The following is a 13,883-nucleotide window of genomic DNA, read 5'->3' as shown; positions in this document are numbered from 1 at the left end:
TCTTGATGTCGGACAGTACGAGTAGTGTACAACTGTGTTGCTTGGTTTGATTGATACTCTATCGCAGAGACTCAAACCTCCATCGCTAGTCCTCCAATCCCGCCTTCATGATATTCTCCGTATCTAATTTCATCATGGACCAGAATGTCATCTAATGGTAACACAGAGCAGTGCTTCGCGTCGTTCCCTCCAACCAAACAGTCGGAATAAAAGCGTGGGTGCACACGACCGAATACCACCCGATCCAGCAAACTCCAAGCATAAGGTGCACTGTTACATTCGCCGGTGGAGCCTTCCAGAACTTATCACTCCAGCGAGATGAAGAAGTACGCCTCAGGAAGGTCACCATCTTCGCAAAGAACCCTAGGACAACCACCTTTATTCGGCGAATGCAAGGCATGGGATCCATGATCCACCATGTCTGGCTGGCCACCTCCGGTGGAAGGAGGAGGCTGCCGCTGCCATGCCCGGGGCCGCCGCCCCGGCTCCCGGGTGATGCGGGGAGAGCAGCAGGCCATTGATGCCATGCGCAGGAACAAGGTGAAGGAGTTCTGGGCCCTCTAGGACAGAGTGGATCCAGATCGGGCCCAAACTCCCCACCGCGCCCGCCATCGCCGCGCGTCCGGCCGCCACCACCGCAGCCGATGGAGAAGCAATGTGCGCCGCTGCCACGCATAGCCGCATCTAGCAAGGGCCCCGCCGCCACCGCGCCATGCCGGCTTTGCCCGATGGCACCTCTGGCGGTGGCGGAGGGAGGGAGAGCCCCTTGAGCGGCGGGCGGAGGAACCCTGGCGCGACGCGCGGCGCCGCCGCACAGGGGTTAGTTCTGCAGGCAACTAGTTGCACCCAATATTTAATTGCAAACCACATTGGTAGGGAAAAAGAAAACCAATTCATATGGGAGACTGGCTCGGTAGTATGAAACCTGCTTCAAAATATTCTCCATAGTTCTGCTAAGAGCATCTCCATCGACACCCCCATTAGCGGCCCCGAGAGCTTTTTGGGGGCAGGGAGCGAAAATGGGCTCGCACCGGCGCGCTCCAAACGGCGCCGGCCAATTTTCGAGCCCAATAGAATCGCCGGCAACCCCGTGTCGGCCCCTTCGCCAAGGGCGCGAATCGGGCGCGCCAGCGCCTCGCGAGGATGAAATTTTTGGGCATGGGAGCCGCCTGTAAGCCACACATCCCAAAAGTCGACGCCAGAGGGGAGTGGCGGGGCCGACGCGTCAGCGGCTCATTCAAGTTTAACCTAACTGTCGCCTACCTCGCGACGGGAGTTATTGGGGCGCATCGGTGGTGAAGTTTCCGCAAACGCGCATCGAATCGTCCTGTCGCGTGCGTCTTGCTCTTCGTGCCGCCGTTAATGAGCACCACCGCTCCCCCGCCTCCCTCCGACCTATAAAAAAGGCCGCCTCTCATCGTCCCTCTCACACATAAACCCTAGCGCATCTCTCCCCAACCCTAGCCGCCACCATCTGAAAAGACGACGCCATGTCTGGTCGAGGCTGAGGTCGCGGCCGTGGTCGTGGTCGTGTCCTCGGCAGAGGTGCACGCACACCGTTGCCTGCGACACCGTCGCCTTCATCGTCGGACATGGACGAGGAGGGGCCCGTGCTGTTCGAGTTCGTCCTCGTCCTCAAGGGCGATCCACGCGGCATCCAGAGGCTGCCGGACACCTTCGCCGACTTCGTCGCCGGCGACGAGCGCCCGGGCACGCTGCATCTGCGGGAGGCTGCGTGCGGCTACTACCTGTGGATCGTGGACGTGATCTACGACGCGCGCGGCAGGATGTACCTCCACATCGGCTGGGAGAAGTTCGCGCGCCACCACCGCCTCCAAGCCGGCTTCGTGCTCGTGTTCTCCTACTTTGGCGACAGAGACATGGCCGTCAAGGTGTTCGACGAGACGCGTAGCTGCCGCCACTACCACGGTGACAGCGCCGAGGAGGACGACGACTGAGTGTTGTTTATTCGCAGCGAATATCGACACACATGTTTTTGGATGTTCTTCCTCGAAAGAACCAACAGAGGCACCCGCACCAGCTGAATTTTCTAGTTTGGGTGACTGGGTGTGCCCTCGAGTGTTCTTTCTTGGCAGCGAACACACGAAACCTGCGATGACCGGCCTAGTTAGGTTTAGTTTTTTTTTTGCAATATTTTATATTGTGTCAACCATGGTTCAAACTATGTATTAGTTTGTGGAAAACCACGCTCCAAACTATATCTTCATGTAAACCACGTTCTCAATTATGTATTAGTTTGTGGAATAAAATGTTTCTTATTTAATTTTCTATGCATTTATTTATGATTGTAATTCAAAACATCTATCGGGGCGCCGTTTTGAGGGCGCCAGTGTAGAAACAACTTTCCCTAAATAGAGGATGCAGTGCCGACGTTCCAAAACGGAGGTGCCGGTACCCCTTAAAGGCTGCCGGTGGAGATGCTCTAATATCACTACAAAACCAGCGTCGCTGGATCTTTCGAAAATGTAAGGTGGATGCATGAATGTCTTGGTGGCACACTTTTTTCAAGTCAATTCGTGGTGCATGGCTGGATTGGCTGCAAACCATCATCCATGGCCATGCTGCGCAGCGCAACAGTAGCAGTCAGATGGGTTCGGTGGTGTGCTAAAATGAAGGCACATACCAACACATACCAACACATGGCTTTGGTCATGCATGTGCGGTTCGCACAACGTAGCAACTCCGTTGAAATCGACAAAAAAAGATGGGTTCGGTGGTACCGTAAAATGGGTATAGATGTAGGGCATGTGAGGCTGTACCTGTACACTTTATAAAGATAGTACTGTAGTACTTTCTATCCGTCAGGAGTGCAGTTTCCTCTTGGGTGAAAGTTAGTTTTGCGTGCTATCACCTGCTTCTCTGGTATCGGGCTATCGGCCGAGCTGATCAGAAGCAGAAGATTTCTTGCCTCCCTGCACGCAAAAGCTGTGCGTTGCAAGGGTGTGGTTGTCTCGATGTGGCTCGTATTCATTTATCTGATGGACTGTTACTATACTGAATATTATTACTGCAAGACTTGAAACACAACACCACCACAGAGCGCATAGGCGATTACCTTCTAGATCGATCCATCGGGAGAATGCCACCGGCCGGATGAATCCACCACACAACTGCTCACGCCGCCGCCACAACCAAAGGAAGAGTTCAAGAGATGATGAATCACCCGCTTGCTTCGACCTCGCCTTGCCGGCCCATCTTCGTCCGTCGGAGCTCTATTCCTCGAAGCGGCCAGACATCTCGGAGTGCCCTCTCATCTCCTCTCCTCGACAAGTAAAAGGAGTGTAGCATAGCATCAAGAAATTTGGTAGTACAAGCCTACAAGGAGTGTAGCATAGCACACCCCTGTACTTCCTCTACTTGGTTCGTGTCTCTGGAACAAAAAAAATCTACTTACCGCAGGAGGGATCAAATCCGCTAAAGCTAAACTCGGCGCGGACAATTAATCCTCTGTGAAAAGCTTATCCTGGTTCATCCACGGCAGGAGGCAAGCAATTAAGAAACCCGGCGTGGAGTTGGCTCCATCCATGGATAAGCTCAAAAGTCAAAACAAGCACAGAATTCAGTCTTACCAACAAATATAAGCAGCTGATACATACCGAGTGACCTCGATTTGCCAGCCCATCTCCCGTCCGATACAGCTCGTCCTCAAAGCGGCCGGATATCTCAGAGTGCCTTCTCCTCTCATATGCTCTTCTCTCAGTTCGTCGGAGCACTCTTCCTCAAAGCAGCCGGATATCCTTAGAGTGGCTTCTCTTCTCTTCTCTCCTCTCCTCTCCTCTCCTCTCCTCTCCTCTCCTCGACAAGTAAAAGTCAAAGTCTAAGTCACACACGCTCCCCGCACGCGGACAATGACGATGACCTCCTATATATAGAAAGGGAGATTGGGGGAAGAGAGGTTTGAAATTTCAGAGGTAAGCAGCTGCGGCGGGAACTTTTCGTCCATTCTTTTCACTGTGTTTGATGCCACAGATTGATAACCTGGAGGCAAGGGTGGCCCTTCCCGTGAAAACACAGACGCCTCCTCGTAATTAGGGATGAATAATAATTGTTGTCCTACTTAATTCGCATGCACGCATGCAACTCTCACTCTTTAGTATCCCTAGAATTAATTGCAGCCGGTTTGGCTTGCTCCTTAAACTGGCATGATAGTATGCTCTTATATTATTACTACAGAATTTGCTACTCCCTCCATTCACTAAAAAAAAGACATTTTAGCTATTCATAGGCTGACTTATTTTGGTTAGTATCTAGTCCACTTATAGCGTGTAGATTTACTCATTTCAATTTGTATATCATTTACTTTAAAATATCTAAAAGGTCTTAAGTTAGTGCTAAGGTTTTGTTACATCTTCATATATTGCCTGAGAATACTAAAATTCCTGATTCATCTTCAGGATCCGATAGCGCAAAATACTAATCCTATGTGCCACGTGCATTCACGCATCCGTCGATTCAACCTAGTATTAGGTTTTTCTAAAACAGCAGATTTTGCGTCGAACCCAGCTCCTAGCGATGGATAGAGCAGATTTTCTTCTACCAGATACCTAAGTTAGCTGACTTGCCGAGCTGCCTCTGCAGAGCAAGTAGCTTATAACTGTACGTCCTCATGTCGACTAAATATGTCCAGAGGTAGTACCTCTTTATGAATGTTGCTTGTTGTCTTGACCTATTCTGGTTCAAATAAAACCAGGTAAAACTGCCAGTTTAGTGAGGCTAAATGGACAATAAGAGTACGAAAATTTGGCATGAAGTGACATTAGTTTTTGGACATTTGGTTCGCATATATGAACACTATATGAAAGAACATTTCAAGTTAAATCCATTACCGAATAACAAGTTAATTTTGGGATCATGTAAAGTCACACACGCTACCCGCACGCGGACTGTCACGATGGCCTTGTACTTATAGGCAAGGGTGAGAGGAGAGAGAGGTAGAAGATGAGGTGTAGCTTGTTGGAGTTGAGGAGGGAGAGAGATCCGTGACAACCCAGTGCATGCTCCAATGATTGGCCATAGCATCTCTCACGTGGATTGCTCTTCTCTCATCGATAGAAAAGAAAATAAATGAGAGATGAAAACAGAGTCACTAAACACAGCAGGCACACCAGCCGTCTAGAGTGCCATGAATGGATCGATGACCTACAAGCCCCATCCGCCTCCTCGGAATTAGGAAGATTAATAATTTCCTACTTAATCCTCATGCATGCATGCACACACCCGGCCTTTACTTGCAATCCTTCAGTATGGCTAACCTAACAAAGGTAATCAGTTATGGTCGGTTTGGTTCCACCTTGCAAAATACAATGCATGTGTTCACTTCTTTTGCAGACTCTGCCAATCAATCCTCTCTAAAATTGAAAAGTCATGACAAGCCTTCAGCTGATCTTGTTCTGCTTTTACAGACTATGTATTCATCTTCTTTCATTACAAATTTGCTAATTGACAAACGTTTTGTTACATGTTTATACTTAGCCCGGGAATACCAAAAATCCTAGTTCACCTAACATTAGCCGTTCCACACAAAAAAATCTAACATTAGCCCTTAGCTGCCACGTCCATTCAAGGGATCATATAGCAAAAAATACTATCATTGGAGGCCACCGATTGATAGATTCTAGTATTGCGTATTTTGTGCTGAGCCCAGCTCAGACCGATCAATATAATCAGATTTCATGGTTTTCCCTTCTATCGCTTGATAGATTCTAGTATTGCGTTTCTTTCTTGAAACAGAGGATTTTGTGCTGAACCCAGCTCGGACCGATCGATACAATCAGACTTCGCGGTTTTCCCTTCTATCGTTTACCCTAAAGTTAGCTGACTTGCTATGCTACCTTTTTATGACTGTAATTACTGATACAATGATTCTGGTTCAAATAAAACCAGGAAAAATTGCCAATTTAGTCAAGCTAACTGGACAGTAAGAGTATCCAAAAATTTGGCATGACCTCACATTATTTCATTGGAATTTTGGTGCGCATATAAAAAAATCATTTAATGTTAAGTGAAATACAGCACAACACGACACTACTCACAAATTCAATTACAGAAAAATTGCAAGTCACGAATGAAGGAACTGAAGGAACGATACAATTTCACTGCTGCATGTTACAAAAACTGAAGCAGTTCTACAAACAAAAGCAGCAGCTGAACCACAGCCACGGTCACCGGAACCGAACGATAATATCAGAACCAAAGCAGCTGCAGACAAGCAACAACACATCTGGGCTGCGTCACGTCGTCATTGCTGCCTCATCATCCCCATGTTCTCAACTTGAACACAACAAAAACATGAACGTCCACACCAAGCTCCTTTAAAACAGCAAGAGCAACTTCTCTGTAGGTTGCAAGTTGCCTCCTCGACCAACATTGCGACTGCCCCTCTCCGCCATGTGTTGTATGCTGCTTTCTGGCGACCAAGACCATGCCGCCTGGCTTCCTCCCTCCATCAGCTGCATCACCTACATACACAAATCAAATGAATGAATGCACAGATAGAGAAAACATCAACTAAAACCCTGGATGGATTGCAAATATAGACAAAACAATCACTAAGACCAACTTCAAACTGTCAAACCAAAGAGTCTCAAAGGATTGCAATTTTGTAACTTTAAACCAAACCACTAACTCCATAAATCTTGCCTAGTCAAATAGCAATAGCCAGTGGCACAATATTCACAATCTAGACCTAGGTTGCCTTGCATGCATTTTATAGAAGCAAAATTAGCATTAGACTGAAACACAAACATGAAAACATAAACAACGAAGAAATGAACTTCGGAGAAAATCGACAACAAACAAATCAAAACAGTCTCATAGAATAAGATGTTTTAGCCAAAGAGTCAAGCACCTCCATCTGATCAGTTTAACCTATGAGCAGTCAACACAAAGTGAAAACTCAACCCATAGTCTCCCAAATGGAAAAGTAAAATACACTGTTTATCCTGGATAAGCAGAAGAAATAGAGATCTATGTGGACTACGTGTGTCATGTTTTGATGCAGAGAGGATGTCCTAGACACAAGCACAAATCTCACGTTCACATAGTTTCAAAATCTACTCAAAACCGTACCAGTTTACAATTTCATGGCCTATCACACTTGAAAAAACTCATGTGAATACATAGTATGGTAAAACACTAGACAGAGGTTTCTGCAACAAATGACCTGGGGCAAATATTGAGGATTTACAAGTCTGCACTGTTTGTGCTGTTGATGTCGACGTGCTTAAGGTCACCCTTGAGCTCCTGGTTTCCATTCTCCAGTTCAAAGAAGCCTGAAATATTCAACATGATAAATCTTGTGAATTCTCTTTCAAATTTTTAAAAACTCTTCTAAATACAAAGAAAGTATGGTAAGAAGGCTACTTTCAAGGCAAGATGAAAATCTTATGAATTCACTTTCAGAGTTTCAAAAACTCTTGTGAATACAAAGAAAGTATGGTAAATAGCTACTTGCAAGGCAGATACCAAGTACACAAGAATATTCAAGATAAATTAATTCCTAAAGTTTCTTCTATGAGTTTCTTCTACTACTCAGATCAAGCTTGTTCACGCCAACAACTTAACTATGTATGCACAGAATACATGAGTTAGGACCTAAGAAATACATTCATAAGGATCTCAAGTATATAGCATGTTCATTGGTCCCATGTGACATCAAGATAAAGAAAATTATTTGCAACTTCAAACACTGTGAATGGATGGGCAAAGGTATTAACCCATCATTTTCCTCATAAGGATAAACACAAGAATCACAAGCAAAGCAAATCAGGGGCATTCTCACAAGGGATGTACCTGCTACCGGTTTAGGGCTGCTACATGACCACTCCTAGTCTGGTTGAAGGTAACATGGGACTGGATTCGATTTGAACTCCATATTGGCTTCCAAAGCATCGAGCTCTGCATTTTTCAGCAAACAAAATGAGAAAATCTAAAGGATAATTATCTTTGTAAATTGCAACAGATCCATACCGCAAGAGCATTTATGGGATTATAGCTAGAGTGATATACGCTGGTGAGTAAATTCAAATGCAAATCTATATCCAACAGTTGTTCACAATACTAGCGACTAAATCCAACAGTGGTTCCAGGTTGGGGTGCAGTGCAAGGAAATTGGGTGTCTCGGTGATATATCTCACCTTTTTTGCGGCCTTGTTCCCAAAATGAGGCACTGTGCAGATGAGGCAGATCTTGCCGCCCCTGGCTTCGAGGCTGAAGCTGCCCTCGCCAGCCTTGTAGAGGTCCCTGGAGTGGTGGATGGCAGCAGCATCAGCTTGCTCACTGATCCAGCAGCAGCAGGTCAGGTGGACGAGGGCCACAACCATGCAACAGCTAGACAAATGGAAGAGTAGCATCAAGTTAAATCATCAATCCATAAAATAGAATATGTATACATTAACAAGACTGCTTATTGTCAAGTTTAAAAGACGTACTAAGAATTTTAAGATAAGAAAGTAGAAAGTTGCTTTGATGTATGACAGTAGCAGTAACATTTTCACATGCAACAATACACCAATTAAGTTGGTTCTAATAATCTCACATAATCAACCACAGCTTGATTTTTTTGCTTAGCAACAAGGTAGCTAAAATCCTAGAGCTTGATCCCTTAGCAACCCAACAAATTGAAAAACTTCTTACAACTTAGAGCTAGGTCCAATACCATAACAGGTTCCAGTTCAAATATTATGTGGTTGTGCCACAACAATTAAACATGGTGAATTAATACACCGACACCCAGATTGCCTAAACCTTACAGCAGGAGAGAAATCACAATTAATTTGTACACAAATACCAAAAAAACAAATTAAATTATACCAGCTGTACAAGCATTAGATTTACACACGAGAACTAACTAAGAAAATCTCTTAGTTTCTCACATGCATCACATCTACACAATAACAAACTATCAGTCTACTTATTTCTGAAAACAAAGTTGCAGCTAGCGATGAATCAGAAGAGGAATGCAACCTAACATCAGATTAAAGCATCAACCTGTTGAAGTTAATAAGAGAATTGTCTCAGGCTTTCCACTAGACCGTACTTTTGGTTGCATTGGCTAGTGCATGAAGCTTGGCAAAACCATCTTGTGGAAAAAGAACTAAAAGCTTTTTACCCAACTATTTCTACATGCACCAGTCCACTCCTACCACATAGGACCCACAAACTACGGTTCTGCTATAGGATAGTCACCGTCACGGAAGATTGCTGGAGCAGCAATGGCCCCACCAATTAGCCTGAAAAATTGGCAGATGGCGCCACACCGAATGGATGAGGAATGCAGAGGGAAGGTCACAAGTCAAAGCTGGAGTAGCACACTCGCAGAATTGATCTCGCTCCAGCAATAGTGCAGCACCAGGCATTGATTTTCAAATGGTAAGGTGGAGTGCAACTCAAGTCAAAGTCATATTTTTTTCTTTCCGGAAAAGGATCGATATGGAGGACAATGTATGTCACGTGCATGGCAATGGACTGGCATGACACACATATACACACCAGCTACCTATAATGACACTTGCAATTAATGCAATTGAGCTTGGAAGGAAATACTGATCTTCCCAACATATGGCCTCACAAAATGAGAAAAAAAAATGCAAAATAAGGAATGGTGTTTTTTTGTGATATTGTTTTCCATATTTGGCAAATACTGAGCTTCCCAATATATGGTCTCACAATAAATATCCCTCCAGAAGTGGTACCAGGAACTTACCAAACACCTAGAAAGTCGAAGACGGCCACCCAATAGTCATGAATAAGACATCAGCATCCTATGCTCCCTCATAAGACATCAGCATCCTATGCTCCCTTTAAGACATCAGCATCCTATGCTCCCTTGCTTCAATAACTTACAGTTAGGAAACATCATATATCAGTGCAATGAAATGTCATAACATTGTGAATTAAACCAATAGAACTGAGTTCAAAGCAAGAATGGATAAAAGCAAAAAATCTAAGCCTCTAATTATAACATCGAGATGATACTTCTAATCATAGAAGAGCTTGCAGTCTAGCTTGCTTTTTTTTAGATCAGCAGTCTAGCTTGCTATTCTTACAAAGCAGAGCTCACATAAGCAAGCACATAGTCATGAAGTCCGCCACTTAGAAAAAAACCATTCGTGTAGATACCAGATGCATGTATAGATACCAATTGCTCACATATGCATCTGTACGTACTAATTGCTCAACTACACAAGGATAACCAGTTCACTGTTGCACAGCACATACACAGGAGCAGATTCAGAGATAAATCTAAAATGTAAACAGAGAAAACCAGTACCATAAGAAATATATTACCCTCACCAGCATAATATTTATACACGCATAGGTGGTAGCAACACCCAGATCATGCCATGATCTAGCAATAAAATATCAAGACCAATACCAACCAGTGGTATTCAAAACCAAATAACAAGAAGTTTAGGACTATCAACAAAAAATCACATAGAAACTACAGTGACCATATGATCATATGTGAAAGTCTTAGGGAAAAAACTTAGAAACTACAGTGAGCATCTGATCATCATCACCATCAATCAAATAAGGGTCGTCGTCTCAAGCGCCGGAGCATGGTAAAGCCAAGGCACGATGGTTCACATGGGAGACAGAGATCCAAGTGGTAAACCAGTAGCTCACCGAAGAGGTCGTCCACGAGGATGGGCATCACCAACACCGCGGTTGCGGCATGGTGAGCTCATGACGCTCACTAGGACCTTCCGTTGACCTTCGCCATCATGTTGGCTATGATGGGACCCACCTGCAGGTTGTCTTGGTGCTTGGCCAAGTTGTTTGGGATGCTCATCACTGCCGAGACGTAATGTCAACCCAATCCTGCCCCAGAACACCCTGAAACATCAACAATATACTACTCATCAACATAGTGTACAGAATTACTACTACACTGTCGATGCAATAATAGGGCAACTATTTTCATGAAAAAAATCAAGTTATCATAAATAGCAACATTCCAGCTGCAATAACATTTGCATATAGACAAGGTGCTGATTAACTACAACTGCATGGCTAACCATTTCATGGCAAGATAAGCAAAGAATGCTATTATGCACTGAAATGCTCAACCAATGCTATTATGCACTGAAATGCTCGACCAATCCTCCAAGTTCACAGCCGTCCATTTAAATAGGCCATGAAGTAGCAATTATGTGCTTCTGAACTAGCATCTACTTCGAACAGACTTAAATTTGTGCAGATTCTTTCACAATCTTCAGTATTTTTAGACACAGAACCTACGCAGCACCTTCAAATCCCAAAATGAACTTTTGAAGCATCCAATGTGCTCAAAGTACAGTGTTAGGAGGCTACTGCCTAGCATATCTGAATAGTTGAACTGCTACCGTCCTTGGAGAAAAAAAGTCACTTAATAAACCAATCTAAAAAGGTGATTGCACCCATGTAATAATTATATAAACGCCTCATGAATCCACAAACAGAAGCTCTCAGGTTCCAATCATACGACACTAAAAGCTACGCAAGATCGTATTTTTTTACACTCGGTCAGAGTCCTGCAACTCCGTGCGGTCTAAGGATTGAAAAGACGATATGTCTCACCTTTTATTGCGGCCTTGTTTCCTTAGCAACACAGCAAAATGAAATTCTTAAACCTTTGAGCTAGGTCCAATTCAAATATTATGTGGCTGTGCCACAGCTATTAAACATGGTGAATTAAACAACGACACCCAGATTGCTTAAACCTTACAGCAGAATAGAAATCACAATTAATTTGCACACAAATACCAAACAAACAAATCAAATTACTAAACGCAATTATTCTAGTTCTACAAGCATTATATTTACACACGAAAACTAACTAAGAAAATTGCTTTCTTTCTCACACGCGTCAGATCTACACAATAACTAATACCGGTCTACTTATTTCTGAAAACAAAGTTGCAGCTAGCGATTGAACCCAGAAGAGGAACACCACCTTGTTGACAAGGCTAGATCTAAGCATCAACCTGTTCAAGTGTATAAGCGTACAGTTCAGGCTTTTGGTTGCATTAGCTAGTGCAGGAAGCTTGACACAACCGTCGTCTAGAAATAGAACTAAAAGCTTTTTACCCAACTACTACTACGGGCACCAGTCGACTCCTGCCACGTGGGACCCACAAAGTACCAATTAGCATGACAAATTGGCAGGTGGTGCAAACACCGAACGGATGGGGAGTGCAGAGGGAGGGTCACACAAGTCAAAGCTGGGGTAGCACACTGGCAGAAAAGATCTCGCTCTAGCAATAATGCAATATCAGGCCTTGCATTCGTAATGGTACGGTGGAATGCAACTGATGTCAAAGTCATATATTTTTCTTTCAGTAAAAGGATCGATATAGTATGTGTTATATGCTGGACAATGTTGTCTATCATGTGCATGTCAATGGACTAGCATATCATGCATATATGCACCAGCTACCTATAGTAGCACTTGCAAATAATGCAATTGAGCTTGGAAGGAAGGGTATTGGTTTGTGATATTGTTTTTCATATTCAAGAAATATTGATATTCCCAACATATGGTCTCAAAACGAATATCCCTCTAGGAATAGTACCAAAGTTGAACAAGGCTAACCCTACAATCATGAATTAGGCATGAATTAGAAGGAAAAGAGTTCAAAGCAAAGAATGGATAAAAGTAAAGCTCTAAGCCTGTGATTATATCATCGAGATGATACTTCTAATCATAGAAAAGCTTGCAGGCTAGCTTGCTATTCTTACAAAACATAGCTCACATAAGCACCCACATAGTCATGAAGCCCGCCACTTTATAAAGAAACATTCATGTAGATACTAGATGCATGTATCGATACCAATTTCTCACATATGCATGTGTAGATACTAATTGTTCAACTACACAAGAATAACCAGTTCGCTGTTGCACAACACATACACAGGAGTAGATTCGGATCAAGAGAAATACCAGATAAATCTATGAGGTAAAAAAGAGAACACAAGTACCATAAAGAATATCTAAACCTCGCCAGCATAATATTTATATACACAGATAGGTGACAACAACACCTAGGTCATGCCAAGATCTAGCAATAAAAGATCAAGACCACACAATACCAACAACTGGTATTCGAAACCAAATAACAACATTAGCAGTATAACACAAAATAATCAACTACATTAGCTTAGAAGGACCTCTAATAACTTTGGCACATATGCGAAAGTCTTAGGGAAAAAACTTAGAAACTACAGTGAGCATATGATCATCATCACCATCAATCAAATAAGGGTCATCGTCCGAAGCGCCGGAGCATGGTAAAGCCAAGGCACGATGGTTCACATGGGAGACAGAGATCCAAGTGGTAAACCAGTAGCTCACCTAAGAGGTCGTCCACGAGGATGAGCGTCACCGCCACCACGGTTGCAGCATGGTGAGCTCATGACATTCACTAGGACCCGCCGTTGACCGTCGCCATGATCTTGGCTATGATGGGAGCCAGTGCTTGGCCAAGTTAGTTGGGATGGTCATCACTGCCGAGACGCAAAGTCACCACCTCGGCTTCTCCCCTGCCCCAGAACACCCTGAAACATCAAGAATATACTACTCAGCATCATAGTGTACATAATTAGTACTCCCTCCGTTCATCAATACAAGGCCATTATCAAAAATACATTTTTCATCTATACAGGACCACTAACACTAATCGAGAAAAAGTAATTAGCTTTTTGTCTCGTCGGATGGTATTTATTAATGCGAACATTGTATGCAGCCATAGAGAAATAGCCACCACTTGAAGTATATTTAATTAGCAAGGAACCCGAGAGTATTTCTACATAAATAATCGTGTGGCTTTATTTTCTTGGTACTGCAATATGGGTTTGTGGCCTTGTATATAAGAGCAGAGGAA

General features: G+C 43.9%; 2 long non-coding RNA genes across 2 annotated transcripts; both read right to left on the bottom strand.

The window, feature by feature from the left end:
- Nucleotides 1-5,986: 5,986 nt before the first annotated feature.
- LOC139831049 (uncharacterized) lies at nucleotides 5,987-7,928 on the bottom strand. Its single transcript, XR_011745190.1, has 3 exons — nucleotides 7,813-7,928; nucleotides 7,184-7,292; nucleotides 5,987-6,479 (listed from the first exon to the last, which is right to left on the bottom strand). It is a non-coding gene; the product is annotated as an uncharacterized lncRNA (long non-coding RNA).
- A 236-nt stretch (nucleotides 7,929-8,164) lies between these two features.
- LOC127300459 (uncharacterized) lies at nucleotides 8,165-13,578 on the bottom strand. The gene is made up of 3 exons (XR_007851268.2): nucleotides 13,355-13,578; nucleotides 9,725-9,859; nucleotides 8,165-8,349 (listed from the first exon to the last, which is right to left on the bottom strand). It is a non-coding gene; the product is annotated as an uncharacterized lncRNA (long non-coding RNA).
- Nucleotides 13,579-13,883: the final 305 nt, after the last annotated feature.

This window comes from Lolium perenne, chromosome 5 (assembly GCF_019359855.2).
Source record: "Lolium perenne isolate Kyuss_39 chromosome 5, Kyuss_2.0, whole genome shotgun sequence".
Classification (NCBI taxonomy): domain Eukaryota; kingdom Viridiplantae; phylum Streptophyta; class Magnoliopsida; order Poales; family Poaceae; genus Lolium; species Lolium perenne.
The sequence above is the reverse complement of the archived record's forward strand: the minus strand, read 5'-3'. Positions and strand labels throughout refer to the sequence as shown.